Source organism: Ranitomeya variabilis, chromosome 3, assembly GCF_051348905.1.
Source record: "Ranitomeya variabilis isolate aRanVar5 chromosome 3, aRanVar5.hap1, whole genome shotgun sequence".
In the NCBI taxonomy this organism is placed as follows: domain Eukaryota; kingdom Metazoa; phylum Chordata; class Amphibia; order Anura; family Dendrobatidae; genus Ranitomeya; species Ranitomeya variabilis.
The window spans coordinates 591884664-591904972 of record NC_135234.1 but is presented as its reverse complement, the minus strand read 5'-3'; positions in this window follow the sequence as shown (position 1 = coordinate 591904972).

The window sequence follows — 20309 nt, the reverse complement described above, 5'->3', positions numbered from 1 at the left end:
GTAGTGACAAGCATGAGACAGACAATAAAAGGGGAACAAGAAATTTAGCTCCCGCCACTGTTGTCAAGCTCCACACAGTAGAGGACACAGACTCAGGAACTTCACAGATGTAGCTGATAAGCTGCTGGTACCAGAGAGCTCCACACTCTTAGGCTAGTCTTCATAGAAAAACTCTATTACCAACAGACAGCTGATGCGTCATGTGACTATTAAAAAGATAGTGGTAGTGGTCACCAGCCAAATCAGCTGACCAGCAACACTGCCGCTGCCAGCAAGGAAACTGACATTAACACAAAAAATGAGTCGTGACAGTACCACCCTTTCAATGAGGGCCTCTGGACCCGTAACCCCAGACTACACCTGAAATTATGTACATGAGGAGGCCTCAACCCACCTAATTGACTACAGCTCCACTGTTCACCAGAACCGGTATAGTCTCAGTTTCCCCAACTACCACTTTAGCTGTAATTGTAAACTGAGACGTAAAGGTGGAGAAAATGTACACACCCTGGTCATCTCCCTCCACTCGAAGAGGGGAATGCGGCTTTTGTGGTGGAGTACATCCTTTTGCGGAAGCTGGGCAGACACTGATGACATGATCAGACTGACCACAGAAAAAACATGCCCCTGCCTCATGGCGAACCTGTCGGTTCATCTGTCTGCACCAATGTGTCCTCCTCCCTAGAAAGAACAGGGGGTAGATTTGGTGTATTTCTCTAACTGAGGCGAACAATCCACCCTTATAGCAAGGGCCATGGCGGCCTCTAATGACCCAGGAGTAGCATACTGCACCAGAGTATCCTTAAAAAAGGAGAAAACTGAGTTCAAAAAATGCAAATAAAAATCTCAAAGTTTATTATTACAGATAAATAACAATTGCAAAAGAAGAAAAATTGCAAACAAATTGTATTCAAAATAATATATAGGGATATATAATTCATGAGTTCAATGTGAAAACAATGATTGACTCCATGGGTGTGAATAATGGCCGAAGGAAAGGTAAGGACTGATAATTGCAAATGCAGACTGAAGGGGAAAATTGAGAAGGTATGTGATCCCATTAGGATCCAATGCAATAATTCATTAGATGCCTGTGCACATAGATATGTAAACATTAGTTGCATATATAGTCAGGAAGATAACATGCACTCAATGTAGCATGCTTTAATAACTTACATAATGCATTGTTATTATAACCAAATAGTTTTAATAAAGTATGGGAAAATTACCCATTGTGGATGCTCAGTCCTGCATTAACCTCAACCACGTACGTACGTACGTGAGGGTCTGGATCAGGCAAGCAAAAGCCTTTGCTTGAGCCATGGGTTCACCGGAAAATAGTACTGGTTGGTAATAAAGTCACAACTCACAAGGGTCAGTCCAGCGGACAGCACAACAAACACCAACAACGGAATGGAAAAAGAAGAAGGCCCTAACAGTAAGGAATGAGGGATGGTACACCTCCTAACACAGCCTGTGCCTATCCCTTAGCTCCCAAAACAGTCCTAGTCCTTAACTGTCACCTTCCTAAACCCTGGCTTGTACTCTGGCTGGCAAGAATGCTAGCCTCACCACTGCAGATGGTGTAAACATAGGGGGTATTGAAAAGCACAAGACAGACAAAAAAAGGGGAACAAGAAACTTAGCTTTAGCCACCACTGCCAAGCTCCACACAGTAGAGGAAATGGACTCAGGAAACCGAACTCCACAGATGTAGAAGATAAACAGCTGGCACCAGAAAGTTCCACACTCCTAGGCTGGTCTTCATAGAAAAACTCTATTACCAACAGTCAGCTGATGCGTCATGTGACTATTTATAAGATAGTGGGAGTGGTCACCACCCACCACCCACATCAGCTGACCAGCAACACAGCAGCTGCCAGCAAAGAAACTGACTTTAACCCTTGCTGGCCCAAAAGTAAAAACCACGTTTAAATAAAAGCACAATAGCTGTCAGGAATCAAAAAATGAGTTGTGATATGAGGGATGCATAATGACATGGCGGTGGACACGGTGGTGATGGTGGCGGGCGAAGCCCAAAATTCAAATGGGCATGTTTTAACTGGCATTGTAAAGGGATGGGGACTATGTATTCCACTATCTTGCTAACAATTTGGATTGAGTGAAGGACCTCCCAAATGTGGGCGTGAGAGTACTCACAAATGTTAAAGGAAAATCTAAAGCCAAAACACTCCGTGTGAACATATGCTAAAGGGAAGGTATCTTTTTTTATTTTTTGTGTTATATATATTTAGTTTTGAAGGAAAAAAATGTTTCTTACCATATTTCCCTTTAAAAAAATGTTTTGGTTTGGTAGGTCTTTTTTTAAATCCGTAAAACCGACGCAACAGTCTGACATTATTCCCAGATACCATATGTGAGTCAGAAATGCATGCAGGCATTTTATCCATGCTGTTCCCATTGAGTTTAAGCTCTTTCCCATCCATTTCAGCTTTTTTATCATGCCCCCAGACCTGTTTGTTGGGTCCAACAGAAAAATATTCGGCTTTCCCATTGACTTGCATTGGATTCATTACTTGGTACGAATACACGGATATTAGAATTTATTTGTGCCAATTTTCCCAAATTTGAATATTTCACTATTTGCTCATCATTATTAAGGATATAAAGAGTGAAAGTTTCAAAATTGTGATTTCTTTTCAACATTTTCCCCAAAATTGTGATATTTTTCAACCAAATTTTACCACTATCATGAAGTACAATATGTCACGAAAAAGCAGTCTCATAATCACTGGGAAATGTTGAAGCATTCCAGAGTAATTATCTCATAAAGTGACACTGGTTAGATTTCTAAAATTTGGCGGTGTCATTAAGGTCAAAATTAGCTTGGTCGCTCAGTGGTTAATATTTGCAATACACAATTCCTAAAAGTATATTATCAGATGCCTTAAAATTCAGTCATCTTTACACAAATGAGTTCCAAAAATAATGTGCAGACGTTTGAAGTATTTTAAGCAGTTAAAGTGAAAAATAAAAACATTTCTAGTTTTAAAAAGAAATGCATGGCAGCACTGCATAAGAGAAATCCATAGGAAAATAAAATTGTAATGTTTATGGAGTGCATCATAATGAATGTCTGATAACAGTACATTTTGTACTCTTTATAATTATTTGACAAACTTGAATATAGCAGTTTGTAATTACGAGTTCTATTATGCAGAAGTGTTTGATCACCCTAAGTGTGATTATGAGCATCTTGTTCAAGTATGTTCTTTTACTAATTTGCTTCATTCTCTTTTTGCAGATAATTTTGAAACCACTTGTCTCCTGGTAGATCAAAGCCTTTAAATCTAGAGTGCAAAGGTCTACTCTGCCTTATCATTTTGTTCATCATAGTGGAAGTTATCAATGTGACAGAAATATTTGAAGTGTTTTATCTTCTTCAAGTGCCCTTGTCTGCTTTATCTCCTTCTGATTTCCTGCTTATTTCAGCACTGCCTACTTACCTTCTTTATTGTGAGCTTTAAAATGATTGTATCCATTTTTTGTAGAGACAGAAATGATAATGAGATTAATAAAAAAAAATCTAGTTCTTTATATTCTGTAAAAATTTGTTCTTAACAATGCTATAAAAACACATTTGTACCTCTGTGCAAGAAATGACCCACTGCACTTTTCTGAAAGATGGACTGATGAAAGTTTTATTATTTCTTTCTATGGCTTTTATAACCTATCCATTCTTTTCAGTATTGCAGTTCAGTAACAGTCAATCCTTATTTAAAATGAGATAATATTATTAATATAAGTACATTGTAGATCAATAATGCTTGCTGTCGTGAATTACACATCTATTTAAAATTAATTTTCAATGCGGTTTATAAATTATTACAATAAAAAAATTGCCATTCAGCTTTATTTTAGCATTGTATTTAGTTATCCATAAAATTAGGCTACATGTTATTTTTGGTGAAATCAGACTGAAGATTCTGGCCCAAATTTATCAAAGAGTTTTCACCGGAATTCTCATCTAAAAATGTTTGATATGCCTGACTTTTTGCGTTTTTACTCCACCTCCAGCACCATTTTGAAAAGTGGGCAGTGATCATGTATAAATGGGCATGGCCAATGAATTCATTGCTGCTTACAACACAAAAATGCCTTAAATTATGACAAAGATGTTCTCCAGCCTATGACTCGAGTACATTTCTTATGTAAGCACACAGCAGCTGAAATTTAATAGGAGGCGCACTTCTAATAAATTGGCTCCATCTAATTCCAGAGGTCTCTACATAAAGACTGGTCCACAAAATGCCTCTTTTGATGGATGGGATCCTAAATCATCACAATTGTTTAATGGTATGGGGTGTGCCTCAATAAATTTGGTGCAATTTTCAGCAGCCACGTGACAGCATAAAAAATGTAAAGCAGTTATAGATTGATGTGCACATTGGTGATGAATTTGTCACGTTATTCTCAGCCATGACACTCCCACTAAGCTCTACCCACTTTTGAAAAGATGATGCCCATGTAAAAACACTAAAAGTCCCCAAAGTTTGGCACAGTTATAATGTACACAATAATGAAGCAACATTTCAGTTTTCCACCAAATTTCTGGCGCTCATTGTTTGCTGGTTCGACCCCTACATGTTTATGTGCAATCAATTTTAAAAACATAATTTAATCTTTAAATGAAAAATAAAGCAAGTTTTCAAATAGTCTTGCAAATATTCTTTTTGTGGAGACATCACTTCTCTTGTGCAGTAGTTGCTTCTCTATGGGTACAGACTACAAATAACCCTTACTGTGAAGAATGCCCTGGTAACCTACTCCTGAGCTCTATAGATGTGTCTGTAGTCAGAGAAGGTTAGTATTTTTTCATACATAGCATAGAATATTTTCCTGAGGAAATTTCTGAGCTACAATTGAAATAACAGAAATCACAAGCTGCTCCGCTATGTCAGTGTGAAAAAGATTAGATAGAAGCCACATGAACACCAGCTGGAGCATCAGGAAGAGGAACGGACAGTATGCATACTTCAGAGAGAATGCCCACTGAGCACAGAGCTTGAAGCTTCACATGTATTCTACATAATTATTAATGGTCTTTTGGGGTTTGCAGACTATCAGTACTTCTGTGTTGTTTCTTCTCATTTATGTAGTAGAGTTCTGTTTTGCACTGCTATATATTGTACATATGTATTAAATATTGTCTTAAAGAAGTTGTCCACTACAATACATTTTTTTTTTCATAAATCTTGCTATTATGTGCCGCTGAAAACATCTACTGTCTTTATTTTAGCAATATTACCTTTTATCATGCTGTAGCAGCACATCTTTAGTGCTGGATCCAGCTCTCATGGGGTTAATCGACAACTTCCTTTCTCCTGACTTACTGTGCTCTAATACTACAAGTTCCATGATGCATTGCACTCGCCTGTAACTCTGCACCTGGCACACCCACTCCAAAACACACTTCAACCCCTCCCTCCTCTCCCTCCTCTAGCTTCAAAAAGATTTGTGATGTCATTTCTGTCCAACCTCCTCTTTTACATTTGTCCAACCCACACTCCATTACACACAGATAGATAGATAGATAGATAATAGATAGATAGATAGATAGATATGGGATGGATAGATAGATACATACAGATATATCTATATATCTATGTCTATTTCCATAGATATGTCCATATCCATGTTTCTAAACCCCTTCATCCCTGGAGCTTTTTTCGTTTATCGCTCCCCTTCTTTCCAGAGCCATAATTTTTCCATCAATATGGCCATGTGAGGGCTTATCTTTTGCGGGACAAGTTCTACTTTTGAACGACACCATTGGTTTTACCATGTCGTGTAACAGAAAATGTGAAAAAAGTCAAAGTGTGATGAAATTGCAAAAAAAGTGCAATCCCACACTTGTTTTTTGCTTGGCTTTTTTGCTAGGTTCACTAAATGCTAAGGCTGTGTGCACACGTTGCGGATTTGATTGCAGATCCACAGGGTTTTTTGCTGCACAGAATTGTAGTGCTCAAACAATGTAAGTCTATGGGAGCCGCAGACCGCACCGAAACGCAGCTTTTTTTTCTGCAGCATGTCACTTCTTTTGTGCCGAACTGCAGCGTTTCTGCACCCATAGACTTTCACTGAGTCGGGCACATCCGCAGCAAAACCGCAGATGTAAAAAAAGATCTGCAGTTTAGATGCGGATGTGGGTCCGAGAAACGCTGCAGTTCGGGAGGAGGGAAGTGTGTGGGCAGTGACAGTTTGCATGTATGTGTGTGCGGACGGGGTCTGCGGGCTGTTCGGATGTGTGCGGCGCTGTGCGGGACTGTTCAGGTGTGTGCGGGGTCTGCGGGCTGTTCGGATGTCTGCGGGACTGTTGGGGTGTGTGCGGGACTGTTCAGGTGTGTACGGGGCTGTGCGGGGGGTCTTTTGGGGTGTGTGTGCAGGCATCATCCGATGGGACTACAAGTACCCAGCATCCAATCTGCAGCTAAATTGGATGTAATCCAGACAGTGGACACGCACCCTACACTATCCATACATCTATCAATAGATATATCTCTCCAGATATATCTATAGATAGATATAGGAATAGATAGATGTATGCATCTATAGATCTATCTATATGTAGCTCTGTCTATCCATTTCATCTATCATCTATATGTCTATCTATCTGTGTGTAATTGAGCGTGGGTTACACAAATGTAAAAGAGGAGGATGGACAATAATGACATCACAAATCTTTTTTTTTGTTCAATAATACATCTTTATTTAGCTTTCAAAAACGCATACAAAAACGCACAAAAAACACACAAAAACCGCACCAAAAAAATAAAAAAATGCATCAAAAGCATGCAAAAACTGCACCAAAACTGCAGCAAAAACTGCATCAAAAACGCATCAAAACCACACCAAAAATGGCATCAAAACCGCACCAACAGCATCAAAACAGCACCAAAAACTGCATCAAAACCGCACCAAAAACTGCATCAAAACCGCACCAAAAACTGCATCAAACCGTACCAAATACTGCATCATAACCGCACCAAAAACTGCATCAAAACCACACCAAATACTGCATCAAAACTGCACCAAAAACTGCATAAAAAAGCATCAAATACCTGAATCAAAACCCACAAAAAACCGCACCAAATACTGCAGCAAAAACTGAATCAAAACCGCGCAAAACCGCACCAAGAACTGCATCAAAACCGCACCAAAAACTGCATCAAAACGGCTCCAAATATTGCATCAAAAACGCACCAAAAACGCATCAAAACCGCACCAAGAACTGCATCAAAAACTGCATCAAAAAGGCACCAAAAACTCATCAAAACCACACCAAAAACTGCATCAAAACCGCACCAAAAACTGCATCATAACGGCACCAAAAACTGCATCAAAACCGTACCAAATACTGCATCAAAACTGCACCAAAAACTGCATCAAAACTGCACCAAAAACTGCATAAAAAAAGCATCAAAAACCTGAATCAAAACCACGCAAAAAACCGCACCAAATACTGCAGCAAAAACTGAATCAAAACCGCGCAAAAACCATGAAAAAAACGTGAAAAAATGCATCAATTTTCTGCAAGGAGATGCAGATTTTGTGCAGAAAATTCTGCACCCAAATCTGCAACGTGTGCACACAGCATAAAACTGACCTGCCATTATGATTCTCCGGGTCATTACAAGTTCATAGACACTAAACACGTCTAGGTTATTTTTTTATCTAAGTGGTAAAAATTTTTTCAAAACTTTGCCAAAATTAAATAAAATAATTGCGCCATTTTCCGATACCCGTAGTGTCTATATTTTCTGAGATATTGGGTCGGGTGAGGGCTAATTTTTTGCGCGCCGAGCTGACATTTTTAATGATATGACTTTTGTGCAGATATGTTCTTTTGATCACCCATTATTGCACTTTAATGCAATGTCGCGGCGACCAAAAAAAACATAATTTTGGCTTTTGATTTTTTTTTCTCGCTATGCCGTTTAGTGATCATGTACATTTTTTTGTTGTATTGAAAACAGCTGACTTGTTGCGGCTTTGAAGTGGGCTCACCGCCGAAACCCACCTCAAAGCGTGGGGATACTGCCAGCTGACGTACTATTCCATCAGCTGGCAGAAAGGGGTTAATGAACAATATGTTTCAGTTAAAAAAAACAAACAAAAAAAATGGCGTGGGCTCCTGCGAAATTTTCTGCGCCAGAGGGGGAAAGCCGACGGCCGGGGGCCAATATTTGTAGCCTGCTATGAATATCAGCCCGCAGCTGTCTGCGTATCCTTTATTGGCTATTAAAATAGGGGAACCACCCCAAAAATTGACGTGGGGTCCCCTTTATTTCATAGCCAGAAAGGCTACGCAGACAGCTGCGGGCTGATATTCATAGCCTAGAGAGGGGCCATGGATATTGGCCCCCCCGGCTACAAATACCAGTCCGCAGCCGCCCCAGAAATGGGGCCAATTCCGGCACTTAGCCCCTCTCTTCCCACTCCCGTGTAGCAGTGGGATATGGGGTAATAAGGGGTTAATGTCACCTTGCTATTGTAAGGTGACATTAAGCCGGGTTAATAATGGAGAGGCGTCAATAAGACACCTCTCCGTTATTAATCCAATAGTAATAAAGGGTTAATAAAACACACACACATTAGGAAAAAAGTATTTTAATATTCTTCATTTAACCATACTTACCATACTTCAGCACCTGCAAAAAACGTAAAATAATAAACTGTATACTACCTGTCCGCCGTAGTCCAATTAATAACGAGTGTCCCACGACGATCTCCCCTATAGAACAGTGACATCGGGTGATGTCACTGCTCTATAGGACCTTCAGTGACACACTGACAGGAGACAATGGCTCCTGCAGTGCATCACTGAGAGGTTACTATAGTTCACTGGTCTCACGTTATGGCAAAAAGCTGCGTGGGAACTTTCTCACACAGCAATGCCAAAAGTGAGACTAGAAACTATTTTCTCACAGGGGCATAGGAATACATTGTGGGGAATACATTGTGAAAGGATACCTTCCATCATTGTATTCCTGGAGCCCCTGGAGAGCGGTCGCATCAGCTGATGCTCCTGCTCTCCACAGGAGATCGTCGAGGGACACTCGTTTTAATTGGATTTCTGCGGATCAGGGAGTATATTGTTTGTTTATTATTTTAATATTTTTTACAGGTGACACTGGCTTCGGGGAACAAAGTGACAAGTGTTGGTGAGTATGTAATCTATGTTATATGTACTGTATGTCTATATGTATGTTGTATGTATGTACGGCATGTTGGATGTCACATGTCACATGTCGTCGCATGTTGCATGTCGTCGCATGTCATCGCATGTCATATGTTGCATGTTGCATGTCACAATGTAAAGTATGTCGGGAGCACAACAATTGTAAAAATATATCCACTAGGGTGCTACACAATGCATGGGGAATGCAATACTGGACAAGAAAAGAAGAGACACTACATAAATGTGTGCACACCTATATATCAAATATATCAAAACTTTATTATAAGACAAAAACACATGCCAGATATATAAAAAACATTAAAAACATATCCCATAAGGATCAAACAACAAACACACCATTCTACTGAATGTATAACAAGAGAATCATAGCCTAAGATGACAAGAAAATACTGCTGCTATCCCATATTTAAATGCATAGATAATAATATAACTGTATGAAGGCTAAACATCAATGACTTGTTTAAATAAAGCACCACAGATACCGATAACCAATGGGCGTCCGCAAAATAAGACACACCACAAGTCAAAAACCCCAAAACATATAATATAGTCACTGTATGATAGAATCCTGTGACTAAGATGAACCGTATGTTACTAGGCAAATAAATGAGGGAATAGGTGGTGTATGGACTATAACAGCAATGGGGCACATGAAGGCAAGCCACTATGAGTATGTGCACCGATCACGATAGTGAAGAAACATATATTGCAAGTGTGGCAAAGCAAATAATGCAGTCAAGTGCGCAACCAGAGACAACAACCGGCTCACAGCAGAGAAAAAGGAGCCGAAATAGTACCATATCTGACGGCTGTCATGAAAAAGACCCCAAAGCTGACGGCTCTGTGGGCAATAAAGAAGAAGGTGTGGGAGAATCCCACGTGTATCGCCGCGCTAGGCGGCTTCGTCAGGGATGTTGCATGTCGTCGCATGTCGCATGCTGCATGTCATCGCATGTTGCATGTCGCCGCATGGTGCATGTCGCATGTCGCATGTCACATGTCATCGCATGTCATTGCATGTCACATGTCATTGCATGTTGCATGCTGCATGTCGCATGTCATCGCATGTTGCATGTCGCCGCATGTTGCATGTCGTCGCATGGTGCATGTCGCATGGTGCATGTCACATGGTGCATATAGTCGCATGTTGCATGTCGCCGCATGTCACATGTCGTCGCATGGTGCATGTCACATGTCATCGCATGGTGCATGTCGTCACATGTTGTCACATGTTGCATGTGATCGCATGGTGCATGTCGCATGGTGCATGGCACATGTTGCATGTTGTCACATGTTGCATGTCATTGCATGGTGCATGTCGTCGCATGGTGCATGTCGTCGCATGTCATCGCATGTTGCATTTCGCCGCATGTTGTCACATGTTGCATGTCATCGCATGTTGCACTTCGCTGCATGTTGTCGCATGGTGCATGTCGCATGGTGCATGTCACATGGTGCATGTTGTCGCATGTTGCATGTCACCACATGTCGCATGTTGCATGTTGTCACATGGTGCATGTCACATGTCGTCGCATGGTGCATGTCGTCACATGTTGTCACATGTCGCATGTCATCGCATAGTGCATGTTGCATGGTGCATGTCACATGTTGCATGTCATCGCATGTTGCCGCATGGTGCATGTCACATGTTGCATGTCGTCGTATGGTGCATGTCATCGCATGTTGTCACATGTCGCATGTCATCGCATGTCATCGCATGTTGCATGTTGCATGACACATGTTGCATGTCATCTCATGTTGGATGTCATCGCATGTTGCATGTTGTATGTTGCATGTCATCGCATGGTGCATGTCGCATGGTGCATGTCACATGTTGCATGTCGTCGCATGTCGCATGCTGCATGTCATCGCATGTCACATGGTGCATGTCGTCACATGTTGCATGTCATCGCATGTTGCATGATGTCACATGTTACATGGTGTGTGATGTATGTATGTACTGTATATGTGTTTTGTTTTGTTTTTACATTCAACACATTAGCTGGATGATGGGACTACTACTGTCCCATCATTGGCTAATGTGTCACTCACTGTCACTGTAGCAGGCAGAGCCCAATGGGACTTGTAGTCACATCGGATGATGCCTGCACACAGAGTCACACACACACACCAATGACCCACCGCAGCAGACCATAGCACGGCCAGCAGACCCACCACAGACCCCAGCACCGCCCGCACATCCCAGCGCCGGCAAGCAGACCCCTAGCGCCGGCACGCAGATCCCCGGCGCTGGCACGCAGACCCCCACACATACTGGCCCCGGCACGCAGACCCCCGCACATACTCTTGAGTGACTGCTGTATGTGGAGGCTGGGTCACATCTGCTGCTGACGTCACGTCAATTTCCAGAGTCTGGAAATTGACGTGACATCAGCAGAAATAAGCAGCGGCTGCAGCCTGGGGGTCACATGACCCGGACTCAGCCTCCAGCATAGCACCACTCACAGGCGAAAACGGCAATGGAACGTATTTACACAATTCATTAGGGGCCCCGGGGGGATACATTGGGGGGTTAATTGAAAGTAGTGGACAACCCCTTTAATGCCTACCATAACAATGTGTCATAACTTGTAGACGAGTTTATGAAACAACCCCTGTTATTTCCAGCTTTTCAGGGAATGTAATACATTTATTTTTTCTGCATATTCAAAAATAAAACTGAAACATTACAAATGATGCTTAATTTGTTTGTACCTTCAGATTGTTTTTTTATTAATTCTTCTCTCTGTAGTGTCCCACGTTTTTGACGCTGCGGATCTGCAGCAGTTTTCCAAGCGGTCTACAGTACCATGTAAACCTATGGAAAACCAAATCCGCTGTGCACATGCTGTGGAAAAAAACGCGCGGAAATGCAGAGTTGTTTTTTCCACAGCATGTCAATGCTTTGTGTGGAACTGCAGCGTTTCTGCACCCATTGACTTACATTGAGTCGGGCACTTCCGCAGCAAAACCACAGATGTAAAAAAGATCTGTGGTTTAGCTGAGGAGGAAACGCTGCAGTTTGGGAGGGGGGAAGAGTGTGGGCAGAGTGTGGACAGTGACTGTGTGCATGTGTGTGTGCGGGTGGGGTCTGCGAGCCCTCTGTGCGTGGTCTGCGGGCTGTCTGGGGGTCTGCCGTCTCTCCGTGCCAGGTCTGCGGGCTGTCTGGGTGGTCTGTGGCCTGTCCGGGTGGTCTGCGGCCTGTCCGGGTGGTCTGTGGGTTGTCCGGGGGGTCTGCTGGCTGTCCGGGGGGTCTGCTGGCTGTCCGGGTGTGTGTGGCACTGTGTATGTGTGCATGTGTGTGTGCATGTGTGTGTGCAGGCATCGTCCAATGGGACTACAATTCCCATTCGGCTATGCCTGCTACAGTGACAGCGATTGACATATTAGCCAATGATGGGACAGTAGTAGTCCCATCATCTGGCTAATGTATTGAATGTATAAAAAAACACAAACATACAACATACATACAACATACTACATACATACAACATACTACATACATACAACATGCAACATACTACATACATGCAACATACATACAACATGCAACATATATACAATATGCAACATACATACAACATGCAACATACTACATACATGCAACATACATACTACATACAACATACTACATACATACAACATGCAACATACTACATACATGCAACATACATACAACATGCAACATACTAAACACATGCAACATATTACATACAACATACTACATACATACAACATACTACCTACTACATACATACAACATATTACATACAACATACATACAACATGTAGACATACAGTACATACAACATAGAGTACATACTCACCGTCACTTGTCACTTTGATCCCCGAAGCCAGTGTCACCTGTAAAAAATATTAAAATAATAAAGTCCCTAGTCTCACTTCTGGCACTGCTGTGTGAGAAAGTTCCCATACAGTAATGCCATAAAGTGAAACCCTGAACTAAGGTAACCTCTTCAGTGATGCACTGCAGGAGCCATTGTCTCCTGTCAGTGTGTCACTGAAGGTCTATAGAGTGGTGATATCACCCGATCTCACTGTTCTATAGGGGAGATCGTCGTGGGACACTCGTTATTAATTGGACTGCGTTGGACAGAGAGTATACAGTTTATTATTTTTAATTTTTTATAGGCAGTCGAGTATGGTAAGTATGGTTAAATTAAGAATATTAAAATACTTTTTTCTGGCTGTCTTTATTTTTTTAAACTCTTACACTACTCTTTCACTACTTCATTATTAACCGGGCTTAATGTCACCTTACAGTAGCAAGGTGACATTAACCCCTTATTAGGCTAACGCAATGTCTTTTTCGGGGTCGCGTTAAACGTCCCCTCTAGCGCAGATCCCCGATCTGCGAGAGCGGGGAACGGACCTTGGGCGCGCCATGGATGCTGCAAGCAGCGTCCGAGGCGCGCTACAGAAGACCGGCACATTGCTAGCGCGTGCCAAAGATGACACGCGCTAGCAATGCACTTTAACATTGTGGGCAATGGGAGCGCTAACGGACGCGTTGCACGGCGTTAATTTCCCCATGCAACGCTGTCCGTTAGCGCTCAGCCATAAACGCAATCTGACCCTAGCCTTACCCCATATCCCACCGCTACTCGGGAGTGGGAAGAAAGGGGCTAGGTGCCGGAATTGGCACATTTCACAGATGCGCCATTTCTAGGGCGGCTAGGGGCTGGTATTTGTAGCTGGGGGGGCCAATATCCATGGTCCCTCTCTAGGCTATGAATATCAGCCCGCAGCTGTCTGCGTAGCCTTTCTGGCTATAAAATATAGGGGGACCCCATTTCATTTTTTTGGGGGTCCCCCTATTTTAATAGCCAGTAAAGGCTATGCAGACAGCTGCGGACTGATATTCATAGCCTGGAAGGGACCATGAGTATTACTCCCTTCCCAGGCTACAAGTATTGGCCCCCGGCCGTCGGCTTTCCCCCTCTGGTGCAGAAAATGAGCCCATGCCATTTTTTTTCATTTTTTTTAAATTAAACGTTCAGTAAGAAACATAGGCCTTGCTATTATATATCTATGGATATATCTATAGATATATCCATAGATAAATCTATATATCTATACATGGATATCTATGGATATATGTATAGATATATGTATAGATATAACTATGTATATATGGATGATAACTATGGCTATATCGATCTATAGATATATTTATAGATAGATAGATATATCTGTAGATACATAGATATCCATATATCTATCTGGCTACTTTCACACATCAGGTTTTTGCCATCAGGCACAATCCGGCGAGTTTTGAAAAAACGGATCCGTGGGTTTTTTTCCGCCGGATCCGTTTTTTTCTCATAGAGTTGTATTAGCGCTGGATTACGCCTGATGGCCACACGTTTCTTCCATTTTTTGCCGGATCCATCAGAACAGCTGTTTCCAGTGGACGGAGAAAACGCACAGAAAAACGTTTTTTTTTTTCTGTCCGGCAAAAAAACACCCAGCGACAGATCCGGCGAAAAACGTATGAAACTGAGATGTGAAATGATGAATCTGGCCTCCGATTCCGGTTTTTCATGCATTTTTCCATTGAAATCATGTACATTTTTTGTTCTCTCTCTCTCAAAAAAACGGATCAGTTGCATCAGTTTTTCACTATTTGCAACGGATCCATTTTTTCAAAAATTCACCGGATCCTGCCTGATGGATAGATATAGATAGATACTGTATATCGATAGTTAGGCTACTTTCACACATCAGTTTGTTTCCGTCAGGCAGCATCGAGCGAATTTTTGAAAAAATGGATCCGTTGCAAATAGTGAAAAACTGATGCAACTGATCGGTTTGTTTTTTTTAGAGAGAGAGCGAGAGAGAGAACGGAAAATGTGCATGATTTCAATGGAAAAATGCATGAAAAAACGGATTTGGAGGCCGGATTCATCATTTCACATCTCAGTTTCATACTTTTTTCACCGGACAGAAAAAACTTTCATCTGTACGTTTTCTCCATACGCCGGAAACAGTTTCTTTTGATGGATCCGGCAAAAAACGGATGAAACATGTGGCCACCAGGCGCAACCTGGCGCTAATACAACTCTATGAGAAAAAATCGGATCCGGCGAAAAAAAAAAGGATCCATTTTTTTCAAAACTCGCCAGATTATGCCTGACGGCAAAAGCCTGATGTGTGAAAGTAGCCTAACTATCCATATATCTATCTACATCTATCTATCTCATTTCATCTATCTATCTATCTATCTATCTTTCTATCTATCTATCTATCTATTTGTCTGTCTATCTATCTATCTGTCTATTTATGTGCTATTTATGTGTGTAATGGAGTGTGGGTTGGACAAATGTAAAAGAGGAGGTTGGACAAGACATGACATCACAAATCTTTTTTTTTTTGTTCAATAATACATCTTTATTTAGCTTTCAAAAACGCATACAAAACCGCATAAAAAAGCATCAAAAACACATCAAAACCGCACAAAAAATGCATCTGCGTTTTCTGCCAAGAGCTGCGGATTTTAGTGCTGAAAAATCCGCAGGCAAATCTGCAACATGTGCACATACCCTTAATGTGACACAGTGCCCCAGAATCTTTTAAATTCATAATTTACTAAATACATTTCATTTTATGTTTATATTATTTATATAATGCAAAAAATATAGTGCAAATAATATCAGTTCTTGTCCCATGTGAAGGCAAACACTAGAGATGTTTTACTGGAAGGCAAAATGATTCTACATTTCCCTTTCTATAATTAAATAACTACAGAGGCTGTTCAACATACACTGCTCAAAAAAATAAAGGGAACACTTAAACAACAGAATATAACTCCAAGTAAATCAAACTTCTGTGAAATCAAACTGTCCACTTAGGAAGCAACACTGTTTGACAATCAATTTCACATGCTATTGTGCAAATGAAATAGACAACAGATGGAAATTATTGGAAATTAAGACACACTCAATAATGGAGTGGTTCTGCAGGTGGGGACCACAGACCACATCTCAGTACCAATGCTTTCTGGCTGATGTTTTTGTCACTTTTGTCACTTTTGAATGTTGGTTGTGCTTTCACACTCGTGGTAGCATGAGACGGACTCTACAACCCACACAAGTGGCTCAGGTAGTGCAGCTCATCCAGGATAGCACATCAATGCGAGCTGTGGCAAGAAGGTTTGTTTGTGTCTGTTAGCATAGTGTCCAGAGGCTGGAGGCACCAAGAGACGTGGAGGGGTCTGTAGGAGGACAACAACCCAGCAGCAGGACCGCTACCTCAGCCTTTGTGCAAGGAGAAACAGGAGGAGCACTGCTAGAGGCCTGCAAAATGACATCCTGCAATCCACAGATGTGCATGTGTCTGCACAAACGGTTAGAAACCAACTCCATAAGGATGGTCTGAGTTCCCGACTTCCACAGATGGGGGTTGTGCTCACAGCCCAACACCGTGCAGGACACTTGGCATTTGCCACAGAACACCAGGATTGGCAAATTTGCCACTGGCACCCTGTGCTCTTCACAGATGAAAGCAGGTTCACACTGAGCACAGGTGACAGACATGACAGAGTCTGGAAACGCCATGGAGAGCAATCTGTTGCCTGCAACATCCTTCAGCATGACAGGTTTGGCAGTGGGTCAGTAATGGTGTGGGGTGGCATTTCTTTGGAGGGCCGCACAGCCCTTCATGTGCTCGCCAGAGGTAGCCTGACTGCCATTAGGTACCGATGACAGAAAAACGACTGGCACATCCAAACTAGTGTAAATAGGTGCCTTCCAGGAGCAGCTACCTCCATATACAATATACAAAAAAAAAGGTTGCACTCTATTGTGCCAAAGCATGTCGAATATGAAATACATGAAATATGAATAGCAAAATGGCTTTTTGAACATTAGGAAAAATATTTGAGACGCTTTCCACAGAATTTGGCCAAATAGTGTGAGCCCATCAACCATCGTCAAGATGGTCTCATTAATCTGATGGGTCCCTGACCTCCCTGTCCAAATGTGAACACTTACCGAAGGCTTTTAATTACATCTAATCACACTTGGTTCCGGCCAACCCATATATGTAGGCTTTACTGAGAGAGGTGTCCACATTCACCCATGCATACAGACATTAGCCTTCGGTAAATGTTCACAGTTCCTGCAAGATGAAGGCATTGAAGCTATGGACTGGCCCGCCCATTCCTCAGACCTGAATCCGATTGAACACATCTGGGACATCATGTCTTGCACCATCCACCAACATCACGTTGCACCACAGACTGTCCAGGAGTTGGTGGAAGCTTTCGTCCAGGTCTGGGAGGAGATCCCTCAGGAGACCATCCGCCGCCTCATCAGGAGCATGCCCAGGCATTGTAGGGAGGTCATACAGGCACATGGAGGCCACACACTACTGAGCATCATTTCCTTGTCTTGAGGCATTTCCACTGAAGTTGGATCAGCCTGTAACTTCATTTTTCACTTTGATTTTGAGCATCATTCCAACTCCAGATCTCCGTGGGACATTACTGTAGTTGTGATTTACATTGATCATATTTAGGTTTTATTGTTCTCAACACATTTCACTATGTAATGAATAAAGATTTACAACTGGAATATTTCATTCAGTGAATATTTGAGCAGTGTATATTTGAGTACATTTTTTATCCCTCTATCTTTGGTTTATAGGTACAGAATCAGAAATGTTGCTGCCAGAACCTGTCATTACATGTGAAAAATACAAGAAATGTATCCCTATGTAAACTTGCATTTTTGATTTTGCAGTCTGGTAAACGATTTTTATTGCTTTTAGCGAGAGGTATCCAGTTGGCTTTTGTCAGCTTTAAAGAGTTTTGTTCATGTACCATCTCTTATTGTCTTGTATAAGTGGTTCACTGTCCATTACTCCACCTAGTCTTTTTTATAGGTTGTCCATTTTTGCAGCTAAAATTATATTGGGGCCAGCTGCTGCCCTTGCGACTATCAACTATTGAGAAGGTTATATAGAAGAAAACGACATGCTTTTATGATACAATTGTCAGAAATATCATTAGTCGCTAACTTTACTTCGGTACAGTCTTTCATGCCTGCTGGGCTACTTGCTCCATGGATTGTAGCTTGGTTTCTAATGCTTCTAGCTCCTGTTTTTCTCAAAAGCAGTACTTGTATCACTCACTTGTTGTTATGAATTCATTTTAAGAACAGGAAAAAAATAAAGGACTTATGCCACCTGCTCTCTGTCATGCACATGTTGTGTTTTTGATTTTTTTGTAGACATCCTTGGTGCAAAACTGTTTGCTTGAAAATACATATTGATTTTCTTTTTTTTGGAAAATTTGCATTTCTATGCTTTGTATTTTCATTGAACTCCTGATTCTGACCTAACTTTCTGGCCCAGATGTAGGGGTCCCTGTTGAAGTTAATATCTCTGTACAGTTCTCGAGCTGACAGATGACCACTGATAGACCTACTTTACAGTAACACAAAATAACTTTTAATTTGCTCAAGTAGAAAAAAATATACATTTGATATTGATGTAATTGTAATGACCCACAAAATGTAGGTGATGTGTGAGTAATAGTGCACGGTGAACTCCACAGGCTGTCAAATGCTGGAATGAAGAATTATATTGCTGTGTCCTGAGTTCCACAATACATGTAGAAAAGCCGCGGAGACACCATCATGTGTTTCTTAACACAAGCAATGAATAGCCAGGTCTTTCACCGGGAAGGAACAACCACGGGAAGGGCAGCATCCAATAAAGGAAAACCACCTATGCCAAAACATGGTACCCATCCACAGACAGCTGTTTCGGGGTATTTGCCCCTCATCAGTGTGGAGTAGGAAACTGGCTATTAGGAGCAGTGCCTAGTGAAAAGGCTATAAACATAAGGATGAATGACCTAGGGGAGAACAAAACATCCAACACTGCGGAGACACCATCACTTGTTTCTCAACGCAGTGATCCAGAACATTGCCCCCATCCCTTATGGGAAATATGCAAATGCATGTAGAAAAGCCGCGGAGACACCTTTACGTGTTTCTCAATGCAAGCATTGAATAGCCAGGTCTTTCACCGGGAAGGAACAACCACGGGAAGGGCAGCATCAATAAAGGAAAACCACCTATGCCAAAACATGGTATCCATCCACAAACAGCTGTTTCGGGGTATTTGCCCCTCATCAGTGTGGAGTAGGAAACTGGCTATTAGGAGCAGTGCCTAGTCAAAAGGCTATGAACATAAGGATGAATGACCTCGGGGAGATCAAAACATCCAACCCCGTGGAGACACCATCACGTGTTTCTCAACACAGTGATCCAGAACATTGCCCCCATCCCTTATGGGAAATATGCAAATGCATGTAGAAAAGCCGCGGAGACACCATCACGTGTTTCTCAACGCAAGCAATGAATAGCCAGGTCTTTCACCGGGAAGGAACAACCATGGGAAGGGCAGCATCCAATAAAGGAAAACCACCTATGCCAAAACATGGTATCCATCCACAGACAGCTTTTTTTTTTTCCCTCAGATGGGAAGTTCCACAGTCAGGTAACCAAAACGATAAGGAACTCATCTCCCAAAACAGCGTGCCACATACTTAGTGCAACCGCTATTCCCATCATCATTGGAAAACACAAGAAAATTTTTTATTAACAACCAAAAAAACACCTCAAGATACATTAACAAAATGTTTCCACTTTTTAGTCTTCCAAATTCCCTCTGCATCCACCTCCCCTCTCCTCCTCTGATCACACACAAAGCAAAAAAACAATTTTCCCAAAATAATTTTTATACAGTTTTTAACCTCGATATCCTTCCTTTTAAACACATACACATTCCTCACATCCCACAAAACCTCTTTTATACATGTCATCATCAACCACAATACTCTCTCCTTTTGCCCACACATACCCAATCCAAACATAAAAAGCTCAAAAGACAACAAATTCACCTCACACAACTCCTTACACAAACGACCCAGACCTGCAATCACACTTCTAGCATACTGACAATTCCAAAACAAATGCACCACACTCTCACTCCCACCACATCCACTCCTCGGACACCTCTCACTCCTCACTAAACGCCAATTTTTCAGAAACTCCCT